This window comes from Primulina tabacum, chromosome 8 (assembly GCF_025594145.1).
Source record: "Primulina tabacum isolate GXHZ01 chromosome 8, ASM2559414v2, whole genome shotgun sequence".
Lineage (NCBI taxonomy): Eukaryota > Viridiplantae > Streptophyta > Magnoliopsida > Lamiales > Gesneriaceae > Primulina > Primulina tabacum.
This window is the reverse complement of record NC_134557.1, coordinates 36018478-36035697: the sequence shown is the minus strand read 5'-3', so window position 1 is coordinate 36035697 and position 17220 is coordinate 36018478. Positions and strand designations below refer to the sequence as shown.

General features: G+C 37.7%; 1 pseudogene; it reads left to right on the top strand.

Moving 5' to 3' along the window:
• Positions 1–1916: 1916 nt before the first annotated feature.
• Positions 1917–17117, top strand: LOC142554715 (thiamine biosynthetic bifunctional enzyme TH1, chloroplastic-like; annotated as a pseudogene).
• Positions 17118–17220: the final 103 nt, after the last annotated feature.

Here is a 17220-nt window from a genome sequence, read left to right as displayed (position 1 = left end):
TTCTAGGACGACCTTTCTTTGCTACTGCAGGCACCGTCATTGACTTGAAGCAAGAAAAATTGACCATGGATGTTGAAGGTCAGAGGGTGGAAATCAAAGCATTAAAGATATCACATGACCCACCATGAACAAGATTGGTATAATCGGGCTGACGACGTTAAACCAAGCGCTGTGTGGGAGGCAACGCACATTTATTTTAGCATTTGTTTTGTTTTTTTTTATTTTATTCTAATTCTTTTGTTGATTTTAATTTTCTCTATTCAAGTATTGATTTGAATATTTTATTTTTGCAGGTATTTTTAAAAAAAATGAAGGAAATGGATGGACAGTGTGCCTCATGCATATGCGCGATTTATTTTTGCTCACATGCGCGAAGCCCAACTCAGAAGGCAGAGGAGGCCGCGCATATGCGCCACTCATGGACGCGCATATGCGCGAGATGACAACATGCGGGACAGTAGCTTTCGCGCATATGCGCCACTCAGGACGCGCATATGCACCACATGCCGACAAAGAGATACAGTAACCTCGGCACATATGCGCCACATTAGGTCGCGCATATGCACGCGACCTGATTTAAGAAAAAAAAGAGAACTCGCGAAACCCATTTCAGAAACACAGTCGCCTCCTTCTCTAAAAAAACGCCCAGCCGCTGCACACCTCGGCAAGCCGACCGCCGCCCCTATCTGAAAGCCGACCGCCGCCTTCAATCACCGCCGTGACTTACGACCGCACTCCGATTTCTGGTCACTTTCTGGTACAAGTAAGGGTTTTAACCAAATTTTGTTCAATTCTTCAGCGTACTTGGAATATTGTCTTCGATCTAGTTGAGGAGCTTTTGTTATTGTGACGTGATTACTTCTCGTTGCTCTAAAGTAGTTTGTGACTGGGTTGTGTTTGACCTTGATAGTGAAGTTGTTCTAAAGCAAGTTCGGAGTCCGATTATCTTTGATTTAGCTTTTCTGTTGGTTGAGTTTAGTGTGGTGTTGTGAGCATTTGATTATTGATTCCATGGCACCGAAAAGAAAATAAAAAAAGGTGCCTCTTCCTCGTCAAGTTTTGATTCTCACATATTTTGGAACGAGGAGGCCCAACATGTATATGAGAGCTCCATGACAAGATCAATCATCCCGGAAAGGGGATTTAATTTATCAGTGCCCCGTGGTGTTATTGTGAATGAACTGGAACGACGACAATGGGTTCAATTTGCTCAACCCCCATTGGATGCCATCATCTTAGTTGTCCGAGAGTTCTATGCCAATCTCCGTATACGTCATGACGACTCTAAAGTCTTGGTGAGAGGTAAATTGGTGTCATTTGACTCTCAAACGATCAATTTGATATATCAGATGCCCAGCTTTGACAATGACGAGTACAGTGAATTTCTTGAAGAAGGGGTTGATTATACAGAGGTCATCTGGACCATTTGTCAAGAAGGCGTCGCCTGGAAAATGAGCTCGAGCGGTCCTATTTCTTTAAAGAAATCCGATATGGGCTCTAATGCGAGTGCTTGGACATCTTTCGTGTTGGCCCGGGTTCTCCCATCCTCGCATTACCATGATGTAACCAAAGACAAAGTTGCACTTGTCTTTGCTATTTTGATGGGCAAATCTGTTGACTTGGGGAAAATAATTTATGGATCGATTATGGGAGCCGGCACAGGGTTAGCCACGTTCACGTTTCCATGCCCTCATATTGTTACCGAGCTATGCCGACAGGCCGGTGTGGCATGGTCACCTGATGAGCAAGTTTTAATGCCGAAGGCCCCCATTGTTGCCTTCTTTGGAGCTGCCTCTTACATCCCCCATGAGTTTTCGGCTGAAGAGAAGATCCCACAGCCATAGCTTCCACCACCACCACCACCTGCAGCAGCCAGACAGCGCAGGGGAGATCGAATTCGTAGACTTGAGACTGAGATGCAGGATCAGAGGAGGTCACTACTTGAGCAACGCCAGGTGCTGGATTCACTGCAGTTTCGCAACGACCATTTTATGGGATATATGATGGACTTCCCCTCCGTGCTTGCTCAGCGGTTTCCACCTATAGGTCCAGAGGATCCGACGTTTCCCTAGCCACCGGTTTGGCCACCACAGTACCTTGGAGCCCCCTACCAGCCCCCACCCCAGAACATGGACGAGGATGACGACGATGGTGACGGCGAGCACTGACGCTCGTCGTGGGAGGTATGATTGTTCCGTTTTTTCCTGTTTATACATTGAGGACAATGCATACTTTAAGTTTGGGGGGTGATTTAATTTTGATGTTTAATTAAAAATAAAAAATAAAAAATATTTAATTTAGTCTTTATGTCCATTTTTAGTCAGTTAAATTGTTTTTTTAGAGTTGTGGAATTAAGGTAATAACCAAACAATGATGGGAGTTGACCCGAAACACATGTTGTTCCATGATTACGAATCTAAAGGCATGCTACTTTTACTTAACCGTTTACACACTAATTCACGATTGCTATGATTGTTGATACATCCGATGTCAAGAGAGTGTTCATGTGATTTATGATTTGGAATGTATGAATGGACTCCAAAACCTGCATGTTGATTACTTGTTGTTGAGTTACGTGTTCACTAACACAAAAATGATCCAGGCAGCCTTTGAATTATGTTGGGCCTTTTTTTTTCCTCCTTGAATAATTTGTCAATTGTTAGCCCTTTGAGCCTAAATGAGAATGAGATGTATGATTTGTTCTGTTTGAATACCCGAAAACATGATCTATCTGTGTTTGTTGATTGGTAAGTTGAAAGTAGTCTAGAACTTGATTTGGCACACTTCGATGCGAGATACGGTTATTGTGTGACTTAGGGATGATTTAGGCGATTTTTGGAACGTTTGAGCCTTTCAAGCCTACCCATAACATCATATTATACCCTAGTGTCCCATGTTGAGCTTAATGAAAATCGAATGGACTGTGCCAAGGCACACAAGAGCCCCCATTCGTATCATTTCTAAATCCCCACGTCAACTACCAAATTTTGAGCATATACACTAGTACCTACCGAAAATTGAGAAAAAACGAATCGTTTTATCACTACAAAAGTTTTTCTCCCTTGTGCGCGTATAAGAATATTTGTGGAAAAAAAAGTTGAATAAAGCATAAAGGAGTATGACGTGTTGATATGAAAAGGAAGAAACAATGGTAAAGATGCTTGTGACGATCCTAACTGGAGGTGAAACATGAGAAATAGGAGATAGGTGTTGAAAAATAAATTGGTTTGTTTCTCTCACTTTTGATTCCCTATCTTCATTTGTAGCCATTAGCCGTAGCCTAACGTTATAAGCTTAAAAGACCTATTAATCGAGTCACACGTACCCAATATACTAGTGGAGAAGAGTTGCCAAAGTTAAGCTTATAGACACTTGAAAAATACCGTCGATAGACATAGAATTTGAGTGTGTACATGTGCGCATCTCATGATATTGGACTTTATTTGGTTAATTATTATCTTCATATTGCCGTTTTGTTTAGCCAAAAATTACCCTATAAGTCCTGTTGATTTGTGAAGGTAAATGTGTGCCTAAACTGTTTTGCTAATTACATATGTGTCGAGGGGTCCAGAATTTTATGAGATAAAAAGTTATGAACTTATCTTGACATTTGGATTGGGTAAACGAGAATAGCAAAACACACACGCATGTGAACTGTGAGTAATGTGGAATGTGTTTGATTCAATATGATGGGGACTGTAATCTCTGAGGCTAGTGGTTATCCTTTTATTCCACAATTCTTGTTCGTTCAGTTACTTTCTTTAGGATGTGTTGAGTCTAGCCTAGTTAATGTTTTATTTCATCTTATTTTGATCGGACTAGCAAAAGTTCAAGTTGGGGGATTCTTTTTATCTCATAAAATTCTGGACCCTCTCGACACAAAGAAGGACGCCCCTCTCTATCCTGTGAGTGGGCATTATAAATGTCCATTTAACATCCCAACGTGGATGCTCTAATATTATATGATAAAAAGTAAAAAGTTCACCAATTTGGTGTGATACAGTGTAATAATAATGAGATCCATCCGAATACTGAATCCCTCCTCCGTTCATCGTTCTTTCCGGCACTCTTCTGCGTGAAGATTTCCGACCTCCAGGAGATGATTGGTATGAATGAAGAGAATAAGACATGAATGGAATCAATCTTGAAATTAAATGGAGATGAACATTCTAATAATTGATACCCAAAAAGAATGAAATGAAATTATTTTTAATAATCAAATATTTTTAAATTAAAAATTCAAAATAATAGTTTACTCAAAAAAATATTATTTTTATTGTTATTGTGGTTAAAATAATAATAATAACTAATAATAACAATTATTGGTGTTATGTTATTTTAAAATTAACATTTTCATATAACTATATAATTAATATGTTAATTATTAATTATCATATTTTATTTTAAAAAAAAAATTATTAAGACGACGATCATTCACATTGTAATGTCTTATAATATGAGTATAGGAAATGAGTATGACTGAGTGCCAAACACGGGTTTTGATTGTACTCAATGCGGCGAGAACTGCATAATCCTCCGCAGAAGATGGACAATATCGAGTTCCGCACGTTCTGTCTGCCACCGGTTCCGATTCCCGCGCTGGAGCGGGCATCCAAGCAGACTTGAAGGCTTGCGCAGCTCGTGGAGTCTACTGCTCCACTGTAATCACCGCTGTAACTGCGGAAAACACCGTGGGAGTCCAGGTCTGGTCGCATTTTTCCCTCGGTTGCTGAACTTGGGTGAGATCTTGTTCTGTAGGGATATGTGTCATGATGAAACGAATTCATTCAAGATTTCAAGAATAATTTTGGACGGTTAAAAGATTTTAAGTCGACCTTGTCTATAAATTTTCGATGAACTAAATGGTGTTTGCATGGAACAATGTTTTTATTTATTTTCCTTATTTTAGTATATCTGCATTTGATTTCATTAGGACGTGAATATTGTGGACGAGTAATTTGTTGGCGAACAATTGAAGTTGGTACTTTCGGGTATGTTCCCTGATGTTGTAAGTGTATGTAAACTATCGAATATTTTATTGGGGTTAGTCTCTATGTAGCTAGCGTTGTTCATGCTGCTTTCGTTTGCTGAAACTTAGGTGAAAACAGGCATGCTTCCTTCTCCCGGGATAATCAAGATCCTAAGTCAAAGCCTTCAGGAATTTCAAGTTATAGGTATTTAGCAGTATTTTGAAGTTCAATATTTATATTCTGCTGGGAATACAGTGGGTTGTTGACCATACTGATTTTGTGAAGGAAGCTTTGGTGGTTGATCCTGTCATGGTGTCTACAAGTGGTGATGTACTGGCTGGTTCCTCGGTTCTAGCGAGCTTCAGGTATTTTTTAAAACTAGCTAGTAAAACCCTTCGACTGTTGGCACCTGAAATCTCTATGCCTCCACTTGTTCAAGATAAGTTACTACTTTATTATCCAGAGTTGGATGCTACATGCATGTTTCCGTATTCGGTTCATATCCAACTTTAATAATCAGGGATCCGTATATGATATTTCCATAGCATCGGTTTGTGCAAGTGCTAAAATTTTTAAATCCTGAAAATGGCCATAGTTAATCTTCATTTATCTTGTGCTAGTCTAGAACTTATCAGAATTTAAATGGATATGCTAAAATAGCCAAGTTATGATGAGGCTTAAAGAATATTTTTGATTTACAGCTTCTTCTTTTTTGTCTAGTCTTTGTCATGCCATTTACCTGTTAGTATGCATTTGTTTCATAAATATTAAATGCATTTATCGCCATTCGGTTCTTGCAGCGAACCATGATAGTAAGAGATCTAGGAACTCAAATAATTTTAACTGGCCCCTTTTGGTATTAGGAGCATTCTATTGGAAAGAGATCTGGTGAAAATCATGTGCATACGATGTCAAATCTCAAAATATTAAGGCTGGCCGCCACAAATTGCTCCCAACTTTCTGTTTCACATATCAATTTTAATCAAGGTTACAGACAATTATATCGCTGTTCTGAGAGTTGAACTTGTATTGTTTGTGGATTTGTTAGAGAGTCTATCTTGCAGCATTCAGTTTTTGCAGTGCGAATTGTGATGAAATTTGGATTATGGGAACTTTATATCTTTTGGCATATCTCTTTGTGTTACCCACTTGGATTTCCTTTTCTCAATGATAGGGAGGAACCATTGTTGGATATCGGTTTTCTACACGTCCAAACGCAGCGGAAGTTTAAAAATTTTTATTTATTTTGACAATCAAAATATGTTTGGTCGCTCGGATGATTTTTACTATAAACATTCATAGGGTGTAAAGAATGTTATACCTTTGGTGAATAAATCACGTGGCTCCAACTACACCGGTATTAACGGACGTAGCTCTTGTTGTAAATCCCTACAAACATTTTTCGATCTCCTAATCCGGTCCACGACTGGAATATTTGTCCCTCTTCTAAATTGCACTAGTAATTTAGAAGAACTTTTGCGTAGAGATATAACACGAAAAATTTGACTCAAAAATTTAAGCCAAATTTTTCTTTGTTTTTGAAGGAATTTTCGAGAGCATCACTGTTTTGGGAAGAGCCGAAAGTTGCTTATAAATCTTTTCAAAAGATTTTTTTGGATGCACAACGTGAGATAAGGAAATCCTTATAATATTTTCTAATCTTTTATTAACTTAATTAATTACTTAATTAAGTTAATTAATGATTCCAAATTTTTATCACAACCCTTGGAGAATCTTGATGCATATATCGTGGATGCTAGGTTTTTAGGTCTCCAATTTTATAAAACATCTATGGCCTAATTACCATAATAAAATAATTGGACCTATTTAATTAACATTAACAGGCTTGGTTAATTAATTGAACTAGTCCAACTAGTTTAATTAATTAATCAAAGTCCATTAAACTTTAATTATTTAGTATGTTGGACTTGTACTCCTACAAACCCATTTAAACATACTACCCACCATATTTAATTTATTAATTAATCAACTCAACTCTTGAGCTTAATAAATTAAATATATTATAAATTCAACATTTGAATTTATTATTTAAATTGCAAATTCAACTCCTTGAATTTTTATCACCTCCAAAATTTAATATTTAATAAACCCAACATTTGAGTTTAATAAATTAAATTCTCAAATTTTTATAAATTCAACTCCTTGAATTTATTCTCTCGAAATTCAATTATCATAAATTCAACTCCTTGAATTTACTATATAATATAAATTCAACTTCTTGAATTTATTTTCTCAAAATTAATTATCATAAATTCAACTACTTGAATTTACTATATCAAAATATAAATTCAACTCCTTGAATTTATTCTCTCAACGGGAACAAATGATCCAGTGCTTGTGTAACCCTCAATGGTTCAGGGATACAGCTAGCCGTGGGTTCACAACTCTTTGTTATTCAGGACATAATCCTTTATACAGGCTTACCCTAGTTAGCCCCATTCTTTTCATCAACACCTTGATCAAGAATGTCAGAACTCATTTCTGATTGCACCCATCGGATCATGGTAAGAGCGTCTAGTAGCATCGCCTCATGATCCCCTAGGTATCACTGATAGTGCCTGCAAGAACCAGTCGATTATGATTAACGTACAGTACGGTCCCTTCATCTCAAATATTCCGATCGAATCTGCAACCATTGGTTCATCGAGGGTTGCATATTAATTCGATAACTATGTGATAACTATAATAGTGGCATCGCATGTACTATTGGAGAACTCCTTCTCCAACGTACATCTCATACTCTGGCCAGAAATTTCATGCACTATTATTTCATCAGATCACATAGGATATCCACAGCCGTAGGTGAGCGGTGAATCCCCGACTACAATGCACTGGCTCCTATATGTGTCGCAACTGTACCCAACCTCGCCACCTGATGACTCTCCTGGAGCCGGTAAACGAGTCAAAGCACAACCCTAGCATATAGAGCCTCAATGTTGTCCCGGGTCATAAGGACTAATGGTGTACAATCATAACCACGGACTCATCCTCTCGATGAATGATAACCACTTGGAAAGTCCGAGGGAGGGTTGTTCGGTATAATCATCATATGACTACCCATCTGCATGTTTGGACATCTCCATGCCCTTACCAAGAAATGCAGTACACAACATCACAGATGCTAGTCTCGAGCTCAAGCGACCTTTATCCATGTTTTAGGCGGCTGAATCGACTAGGAACGAATTTAGAATATGCAGTGTTTACAAATGAGTTTCAACATCGAATTACGATTCATTTGTATTAAAGCATAATCAAGGACTTTATCTATGCTGATTGCATGGGTATACAGATAAAGTATAACGAAGACCATAAAAAGTTAAATTATATTAGAATAAAGATTGTTTATTTCACTTGAGTCAATAAATTCCCTAGCCAACCGTTGGCTTGCAGGGCATCTACTCTAACAATCTCCCACTTGCCCTAGAGCCAACTACCCTTAACTTTAATCATCCCATTGTTTTGCGATGCTTTTCAAACAATGGTCCTGGCAAGGGCTATGTAAGTGGATCAGCAACATTATCTGCAGAGGGGACTCTTTCAACTGATATGTCTCCTCTTCCCACTATCTCCCGTATGATGTGGAACTTCCTCAGTACATGTTTGGATCGCTGATGAGACCTTGGTTCCTTTGCTTGCGCAACGACACCAGTGTTGTTCCAGTACAACGGGACTGGATCAACTTTATTAGGAATAACGCCCAACTCTTGGACAAAATTCCTCATCCAAACTACCTCTTTAACTGCATCAGATGCAGCAATATATTCAGCTTCAGTGGTGGAATCCGCAACGGTGTCTTACTTGGAACTTTTCCAAGAGACAGCTGCACCATTAAGCATGAATACAAAGCCAGAGGTCGATTTCGAATCATCTACGTCAATTGGAAGCTAGAATCCGTGTAGCCTTCCTATTTCAATTATCCACCCCATAGACCATGAACAAGTTCTTAGTCCTTCTCAAGTACTTAAGAATATCTTTCACGGCCTTTCAGTGCATTGGACCAGGGTTTGCCTGATATCTTCTTGTAACACTCAGAGCGTAAGCAACATCAGGACATGTCTATATCACACCATACATGATACTACCAATGGCTGACGCATATGGAATACGTGTCATCATCTCTATCTCTTCATCAGTTTTGGGACACAAAGCTTTAGATAGAGTAATACCATGACACATTGGTAAGTATCCTCTCTTGGACTCTTCCATAGAGAATCGTTTCATAATGGTATTGATATAAGTGACTTGGGTGAGTCCCAGCATCCTCTTTGATCTATCTCTATAGATTTGTATTCCCAATACATAGGACGCTTCACCTATGTCTTTCATGGAGAATTTACTTGCTAACCAGACTTCAGTCAATTGCAGTAATCCTACATCATTCTCAATGAGTAGGATGTCATTAACATAAAGCACTAGGAATGTCACTGCACTCCCACTAACTTTCTTGTACACACATGGTTCCTCAGGATTCTTAGCAAAACCAAACTCTTTGATAGTGCTATCAAATCTGAGGTTCCAACTTCTTGACTCCTGCTTCAGACCACTTCCTAGTGTATCCCTCGGGTTGAGACATATAAATTTCTTTTTTGATGTCTCCATTGAGGAAAGAAGTCTTTACATCCATTTTTCATATCTCATAGTCATACCATGCTGCTATGGCTAGTAGTATTCTAATGGACTTAAACATAGCAACTGGTGAAAATGTTTCCTCATAGTCAACTCTTTGCCTTTGAGTATAATATTTTGCAACCAGCCTTGCTTTGAAGGTCACTACCTTCCCATTCGCCCCAAGCTTTCTTTTGTAGATCCATTTGCACCCTATAGGAACGATTCCCTCAGGTTGATCCACCAATGTCCAGACTCGGTTTGAATATATAGAGTCCATTTCTGACTGCATGGCTTCAAGCCATTTGGTTGAATCAGTATCAGATATTGCTTCCTTAAAGTTCATTGGATCATATCCAACAAAAGACTCATCATGGTCTTGTTCATGAAGAAGCGTATATCTAGCAGGCGGTCTAATAACCCTATCAGACCTTCTAAGAGCTTGTACTTCAACTACTGGTTGTTGGATATTAGGTTCAACTACTATAGTTGAGGGAGTATCTTGAATTTCTACAAGTTCTATCATCTTGCATTTTTCTATCTAATAGAAATTCCCTTTCATAAAGGTGGCATTTCTTGAAAACAAACACTTTTGCTTCATTGGGATGATAGAAATAATATCCAACAGAATTCTTTGGATATCCTACAAAGTAGCACAAAGTGGATCTACTATCCAATTTGTCTCTCATTGTCTGCTTCACGTAAGCAAGATATCTCCATATTCTCATGTAAGAATATTTGAGAGTTTTTTCCATCCATATCTCATATGGTGTTTTATACACTGCTTTAATATAAACATTTTTCAACAACATTGCCGTAGTTTCAAGCGCAAAGCTTCAAAACAATGTAGGCAATTCAGTGAATCTCATCATTGATCGAACCATGTCCAACAAGGTTTGCTTACAATATTCAGAAACACCATTCAATTGTGGTGTTACTGGAGGAGTCCACTGTGAGAGAATCCCGTTCTCTTTTAGATAACCCAAAAATTCAGCACTTAAGTATTCTCCACCTCGATCAGATCGAAGTGCCTTAATACTTCTTTCTTGCTGATTTTCTACTTCAGATCTGAATTCTTTGAACTTTTCAAATGCTTCAGATTTGTGTTTTATCAAATAAACACACCCACTCGAAAGGTCATCAGTAAAGGTAATGAAGTATGATTGCCCATATTTTGTGCTAACACTTAGCGGGCCACAAACGTCTGTGTGGATCAAATCCAGTAGACCATATGCACGTTCCACGTTTCCATCGAATGGAGTCTTAGTCATTTTTCCTTTTAGACAGGATTTACAAGCAGGTAGAGAATTTATGTCTGACGAGTCAAACATGCCTTCTCCCACTAGTTTGTGCATCCTTCTTTGGGAAATATGACCTATTCTAGCGTGCCATATTTGTGTGGGATTTGGATCATCTAACCTTTTTTTTTTGTTGTTGAAATCATGTTTACTTGGACATTCACTTATCATTTCCAGAACATTTCTGGAGCATATAATTTCTTATGTCCGAACTTCTTGCAGTGAAATAAATATGTTCTGACTTATCGGGCATTGTAGGCCCTTTAAGTGTCCTTCAGAGTTTGCCTTTTATTGAGTTTGTTTTTCTTGTGAGGGGCAGAACATTTCTTTCCCTTACCTTGTGGGCCATTTTTCGTCTGACGAAATGTCCATTAGAAAAACAACAATTACTTGTTTTATGGTGATCTCATAAGTCATAAGCATATTGACTAGCTCTTCAAGGCTATCATCTATCTTATTCAAATTGAAGTTCACCATAACCTCGTCAAATGAGGAAGAGAAAGACAACAAATTGATGTTATCTATTAACTCGTTAGGAATCACATATTCCAGGCCCACCACATTCTCAATAAGCCCAGTCATATGTACACCACGTTCATGGGCCAAAGCCCCATCTTGCATATGTGTAGTCATGAGCTTTTAAAAGTGGTGCGCCTCACTGTACGAGTTTTATGCACCATGCAACTCTTGCATGTGTATTCGAATGTCAGCAGCATTTAACATTTCCTCATATTGTCCCTACAGTTCATTTGACAAAAAGCGAGCATGTTATACTTTAGCTTGCATACTATGGTCCTACCATCTTGCATACTTTGTCAGTTCAACAAGACTGACATTAGTGTGTATGTTATTTTCTCTGAATTCAGAACAATTTTCCCAACCAGTCTTGAAAATTAGATTCGATTAGCTTGTTAATAATAAAAATTGATTACGTGACGAAATCGAAAATATACTGATACAGAAACAGAATAATGGTTGCTGATTGTTTTAAAATAATTTTAAGATATAAAATATGGATTTCATTTTATAAATTACCCTCCTACTATTTTGACATTTCCACCACCCTCTGATGAAAAAGGGAAATCGTATTTCCTTAGTAGGCACGTAGAGTCCAATTAGCCAATTATAATCCCGAATAATATCAGCCAATTATAATTTCTAAAAGGTAGAGTCCAATTGCATCCATATGCAACCTCCGCGTGTTTTGCCTCACGTTTAATAAAGACCCAATAATATGACGTCGTTTATTTTCGCGTGTCAAACCAACCCATCAATATTGAAATGTAGTAGACGGTCGCCATGAGTTCCCCCAATAATATGAGTCGAAGTCATGGGAGTTCCACTCAATTCACATCATATGTCCGGTGGAAGTCACAGCTTTCCGACGTACAGGCCTCCCCAATAATATGAGCCAGACACTGTCCGCGGGTAGCGATCAACATGCAACCACGGTTGATGGAAGGCAAGGAAAAATTAAACTCTTTTAATTTTTACTTTTCCGGTTTGATATAAATTTTGAGTCATATTCAAAATGAGGGATTTTAATTTTTAATAAGTCTCATCATTTTAATTTAAATCGCGTGCCACGAGTTTGTATGTTTGCCGGATTCATGCAACAATATTATCTAATAATATACATACATGCATACTACTATATATCACATATATCATAATATGACATTCAACAATAAATAAGGATGATCGATCGCCAACACTATTAGATCCATGTGAGCCAAACATGGATTCAGGTCCAAAACCTAGGTGAATGCAGGGATGCAAATGCAACGATTACAAAAGCTTCCAATATTTTACATGTCTTCATATTGATCATCGGGTCCACCATCTTTCGGTCTTGATCTCCCACTATTTCTAATAATTACATTTAAATAGCCATGGCAGATAAGGGATACATCTCATGGGGTGGGAACGGGCCATAAACCAGGCCCACTTTAATAATATCAAATATTAATAAAAAATCGAATAAAACAGTAAAATATCCTAACATACACCTAACACATTGGTCAAGGCTCTCGATCATCCTTCATGCATTTAATATCAAATATTAACATCAATTAATTAAACAAATTTAATCAACTGATCAATCATATATCTAATAATTTATCACTAACCACCACCATTATTAAAAGATTTAATAAATTAAATAAACCCCTTTATTTAATTTCCAATTATATCAATAACAATTGATTTCTTGTAAAAACTCATTTTTATCATAAATAATTAAAATCATATTTTAATTATTTATTCACAAGAAAATTATTAATTTTCCAAAATAAAAATTGAACCATTTTTCAAAAATATCAATTTTACCCAAAAATTTGAAAAATCAAAAAATCGCACCCTAAACCCAAACAATTCAAGCCCATTATTCCGCGCGCTTCCCGATACGCTCCCGGGCATCCGCCCGCCCACTGCCCGAACGTTTCGGGCAGCGGCAGCGGCCCTGTGCGCGCAGAACGCGCATAGGCGCGCCGACGCCGCGCGCAGGCGTCCGTCGCCTGCGCTAGCGCGGGGCGCGCAGGCGTCCCACGCCTGCGCTAACGCTGTGAGCGCCGGCGTCGGACGCCTGCGCTTGCGCTGTGCGCGCAGGAGTCCGACGCCTTGCGCTGTGCGCGCAGGCGTCCGACGCCTGCGCTACCGCGGTGCGCGCAGGCGCGGCGCGCTGCCGTACGCGGCCCTGCGCGCACGGACTGACTGCCCGGAACAAATCCGGGCAGATTTAATTTTTTTTTTTATTTCGAAAATCTGGAAAAAGAAAAATAAATTTTCGTGGTGCTAAATTTTCTGAAAAATTTTCTTGTGTGGTTAGAAATAAATTATTAAATATCAAAACCATACGATTTAGAAAAACCTTGGCTCTGATACCACTGTTGGATCTCGGTTTTCTACACGCCCAAACGCAGCGGAAGTTTAAAAATTTTTATTTATTTTGATAATCAAAATATGTTTGGTCGCTCGTATGATTTTACTATAAACATTCATAGGGTGTAAAGAATGTTATATCTTTGGTGAATAAATCACGTGGCTCCAACTACACCGGTATTAACGGACGTAGCTCTTGTTGTAAATCCCTACGAACATTTTTCGATCTTCTAATCTGGTCCACGACTGGAATATTTGTCCCTCTTCTAAATTGCACTAGTAATTTAGAAGAACTTTTGCGTAGAGATATAACACGAAAAATTTGACTCAAAAATTTAAGCCAAATTTTTCTTTGTTTTTGAAGGAATTTTCGAGAGCATCACTGTTTTGGGAAGAGCCGAAAGTTGCTTATAAATCTTTTCAAAAGATTTTTTTGGATGCACAACGTGAGATAAGGAAATCCTTATAATATTTTCTAATCTTTTATTAACTTAATTAATTACTTAATTAAGTTCATTAATGATTCCAAAATTTTATCCCAACCCTTGGAGAATCTTGATGCATATATTGTGGAGGCTAGGTTTTTAGGTCTATAATTTTATAAAACATCTATGGCCTAATTACCATAATAAAATAATTGGACCTATTTAATTAACATTAACAGGCTTGGTTAATTAATTGAACTAGTCCAACTAGTTTAATTAATTAATCAAAGTCCATTAAACTTTAATTATTTAGTATGTTGGACTTGTACTCCTACAAACCCATTTAAACATACTACCCACCATATTTAATTTATTAATTAATCAACTCAACTCTTAAGCTTAATAAATTAAATATATCATAAATTCAACATTTGAATTTATTATTTAAATTGCAAATTCAACTCCTTGAATTTTTATCACCTCCAAAATTTAATATTTAATAAACCCAACATTTGAGTTCAATAAATTAAATTCTCGATGTTGAATTTACTATATAATATAAATTTAATTATCTCAACGGGAACAAATGATCCAGTGCTTGTGTGACCCTCAATGGTTCAGGGATACAGCTAGCCGTGGGTTCACAACTTTTTGTGATTCATGACATAATCCTTTATACGGGCTTACCCTAGTTAGCCACATTCTTTTGATCAACAACTTGATCAAGAATGTCAGAACTCATCTCTGATTGCACCCATCGGATCATGGTAAGAGCGTCTAGTAGCATCGCCCCATGATCCCCTAGGTATCACTGATAGTGCCTGCAAGAACCAGTCGATTATGATTAACGTACAGTACGGTCCCTTCATCTCAAATATCCCGATCGAATCTGCAACCATTGGTTCATCGAGGGTTGCATATTAATTCGATAACTATGTGATAACTATAATAGTGGCATCGCATGTACTATTGGAGAACTCTTTCTCCAACGTACATCTCATACTCTGGCCAGAGATTCCATGCACTATTATTTCATCAGATCACATAGGATATCCACACCCGTAGGTGAGCGGTGAATCCCCGACTACAATGCACTGGCTTCTATATGTGTCGCAACTGTACCCAACCTCGCCACCTGATGACTCTCCTGGAGCCGGTAAACGAGTCAAAGCACAACCCTAGCATATAGAGCCTCAATGTTGTCCCGGGTCGTAAGGACTAATGGTGTACAATCATAACCACGGACTCATCCTCTCGATGAATGATAACCACTTGGAAAGTCCGAGGGAGGGTTGTTCGGTATAATCATCATATGACTACCCATCTGCATGTTTGGACATCTCCATGCCCTTATCAAGAAACGCAGTACACAACATCACAGATGCTAGTCTCGAGCTCAAGCGACCTTTATCCATGTTTTAGACGGCTGAATCGACTATAAACGAATTTAGAATATGCAGTGTTTACAAATGAGTTTCAACATCGAATTACGATTCATTTGTATTAAAGCATAATCAAGGACTTTATCTATGCTGATTGCATGGGTATACAGATAAAGTATAACGAAGACCATAAAAAGTTAAATTATATTAAAATAAAGATTGTTTATTTCACTTGAGTCAATAAATTCCCTAGCCAACCGTTGGCTTGCAGGACATCTACTCTAACAACCATTGCCTGATATAGTAACTCCAAACTTAAGAGAGGCATCAGCTTTACTTGGTGGCATACCACTGGAAGGAAACAGTTGCGGCTGACATGTGGTCTGCCGCAAAATCTATTCATGATATTGGTCCTAGGTTCGCTCTTGTGAAGCTCATCGGTGTTGCAAATGTAAATGTTGTGTTTATGTAACTAACCCCCCTCCCTGAATCATTCGTCTTATGTCTGCCATTATAAGAAAAAGTAAAATGCGGTTTTTTACAAGTAGAATGTTGTACGGTGGGGACCGTGAGGATGTATAAAGATGAGACAAATTTTAGACTGCTTGAGCCTGGTTTGATCAGGATGGTAGTGCTACCAATTGACTTGATATTGATCAAAGTAGGAAATTCATGGCTATCTAGATATTAACATTTCGAGTTAAGTTTGAGTATGTAGACTATATTATTTCACAGTACAGAAAGCTAGGATGCTCAAAAAGACAAATTATCTTTAGAAACCAAGGCATTAGCATGTTGAACAGAGATGTTAAATGTGTTATTTTGTTCAGATGGCTTGGATGGTTCAAATTTAAGTTGGGTGCAGGATGAGTTAGTTGTAAAAACCATTTATAAAATGAGAGGAAGAAAACGAAAAGAAGAAGAAAGAAAACGAGCCCCAGTTCCAAGCCAATATCCTTCTTAATCCCCTAAATTCAGTACTTCCAGCCAATAACTTGCATATCTTTGCGTTTTTTGTTTTCTTTTTTTTTTTTTGGATGATTGTATTTAGGATTAATTTTTTAGACTAATTTTCAGATATATGATAATAATTTAAAACTATATATATATATAAAAATACTTTATATGTAACAAAAATAACAGGTATTATTATATAACATCATATTCAATAATTTATTTTTAAAATAAGACGATATAATTTATATTCTTTAAAATAAATATAAACAAATCAAATTTTTTAAGGAGGCTTTGATCAAGGAGAAATTAACGGACCCGTGCAACACATGTACCCTCCCCGAGCCAAAAGAAGAAAGCAAAAACGTCTACCTTTATTTTTTCAACTTGTGTCTCCTATGATTTTCCTTCAAAGCTTGGATATGAATCTTTATTGCATTGTTGTTCTCCTCTTATTGATGCCAGCCAATACTTGTTACATTGCAGAGAAAAAGGATATTGACATCAATGACTTTCTGGAAGCAGCTAAAACATGCCGACAAATATGCCGCCGGAGTACCTTTCCTGATCAATGACAGATAGTGGCGGAGCCAGGAAATCGATTACACCCGGGCTAGAATTTTAAACTCTAAAATCCTTAATATTTTAAATTAATCTACCCGGGCTAATATCAAATTTATACAAA